The sequence below is a fragment of the Triticum dicoccoides genome, chromosome 7A (assembly GCF_002162155.2).
Source record: "Triticum dicoccoides isolate Atlit2015 ecotype Zavitan chromosome 7A, WEW_v2.0, whole genome shotgun sequence".
Taxonomy (NCBI): domain Eukaryota; kingdom Viridiplantae; phylum Streptophyta; class Magnoliopsida; order Poales; family Poaceae; genus Triticum; species Triticum dicoccoides.
Genome location: NC_041392.1, coordinates 607,966,517 through 607,969,015, shown reverse-complemented (window position 1 = coordinate 607,969,015; position 2,499 = coordinate 607,966,517).

The window sequence follows — 2,499 nt, the reverse complement described above, 5'->3', positions numbered from 1 at the left end:
CGGGGTGTTACAGCATGAAGGTACATTTCCCATATTCATGTCGTTTTCCCTGATGCATATAGCCAAGATACATGTAACACACTGCTACTCTGTCATGGTTATGCTCTCACATGCTTCTATATTCCATAGTCACATGATTGCATACATGTAGGGGGAGCCTATGCTTGTTACATGTCTTTCCAAAGCTTTACTTGCTATTCTCTATATATCTTTATCTAAAGCTTTGATGTATGTTGCCATCAATTACCAAAAAGGGGGAGATTGAAAGCACAAGTGCTCCCTGGGTGATTTTGATAATTAATGACAACATATCTCTTGTTGGACTAATACTTTTACCTAGTATGTTTCAGACAAGTTCAACAAATTAAGTGGCATGGACTAAAGGATGTGAAACCCCTTCAAGATGCTAAGGACAAAGGATTAGCTCAAGCTTCAAGATCAAGACTCTACATTTTCTATTTTAGTGATCCAAGATCACATTGAGTCTATAGGAAAATCCAATACTATCAAGGAGGGATGAGGTATTGCTTGATGAGGTTCTTGCTTCATAGTGCTTAGTGATATGCTCCAAAATCCTCAACTACCTTCCCACATCCACATATGACCTAAACCAAAAGTCAAACTCGGCCCCACCGATTCTTTCTATCCGGCGACACCGAGTTCAGATGTCATAGCCATTGCCACAAACCCTAGGCAAATCAGTTTCACTGATAGGGATCTCGGTCTCACCGAGATGGGATTGTAATCTCTCTGTGTATGTCCATTACCAAAATCGGTCCCACCGAGATTGAGCAATCGGTACTACCGAGATTACAATGCAAACTTTATGGTTAGCTTATTACCAAAATTGGTCCCACCGAGTTTGTGTAATCGGTCTCACCAAGTTTGCCTGACCAACTCTCTGGTTAGCTTATTACCAAAATCGGTCCCACCGAGTTTGTGTAATCGGTCACACCAAGATTACGTTATGCCCTAACCCTAACCATATTTGTCCTACCGAGTTGCATCTCAGTCCCACCGAAAATCCTAACGGTCACTAGGTTTGCTAAATTGGTCCGACCGAGTTTCTCAATTCGGTCTCACCGAGATTGGTAAATTGTGTATAACGGTTAGTTTTTGTGTGGAGGCTATATATACCCCTCCACCCACTCTTCATTCATGGAGAGAGCCATCAGAACATACCTACACTTCCAATACACATTTTCTGAGAGAGAACCACCTACTCATGTGTTGAGGCCAAGATATTCCATTCCCACCATATGAATCTTGATCTCTAGCCTTCCCCAAGTTGCTTTCCACTCAAATCTTCTTTCCACCAAATCCAAATCCTGTGAGAGAGAGTTGAGTGTTGGGGAGACTATCATTTGAAGCACAAGAGCAAGGAGTTCATCATCAACACACCATTTGTTACTTCTTGGAGAGTAGTGTCTCCTAGATTGGCTAGGTGTCACTTGGGAGCCTCCGACAAGATTGTGGAGTTGAATCAAGGAGTTTGCAAGGGCAAGGAGATCACCTGCTTCGTGAAGATCTACCGCTAGTGAGGCAAGTCCTTCGTGGGCGATGGCCATGATGGGATAGACAAGGTTGCTTCTTCGTGGACCCTTCGTGGGTGGAGCCCTCTATGGACTCGCGCAACCGTTACCCTTCGTGGGTTGAAGTCTCCATCAACGTGGATGTACGATAGCACCACCTATCGGAACCACGACAAAAACATCCGTGTCTCCAATTGCGTTTGAATTCTCCAAACCCTTCCCTTTACATTCTTGCAAGTTGCATGCTTTACTTTCCGCTGCTCATATACTCTTTGCATGCTTGCTTGATATGTATTGTGTTTGTTAAACTTGTGCCAAAACTCCACTTCAACTTAAAAAAATAAAAAACTATAACTTCTGCTACTTAGTGTCTAATCACCCCCCTCTAGACACCTCTTCTCGATCCTTTCAATAGATCAAGATTAGGATTTGTCACTCCGATTGTCGGAGAGGTATCTTTGGGCCCTCTCGGTAATGCACATCACTATAAGCCTTTCAAGCAATGTGATTAATGAGTTAGTTGCGGGATGTTGCATTACGGAACGAGTAAAGAGACTTGCCGGTAACGAGATTGAACTAGGTATGATGATACCGACGATCGAATCTCGGGTAAGTAACATACCGATGACAAAGGGAACAACGCATATTGTTATGCGGTTTGACCGATAAAGATCTTCGTAGAATATGTAGGAACCAATATGAACATCCAGGTTCCGCTATTGGTTATTGACTGAAGATGAGTCTCAGTCATGTCTACATAGTTCTCGAACCCATAGGGTCTGCACGTTTTACGTCCGATGACGATATGTATTGTGAGTTATGTGATTTGATGTACCGAAGGTTGTTCGAAGTCCCGGATGTGATCACGTACATGACGAGGAGTCTCGAAATGGTCAAGACATGAAGATTGGTATATTGGAAGGTTATGTTTGGACACCGGAAAGGTTTCGGATTAGTTCGGGCATTT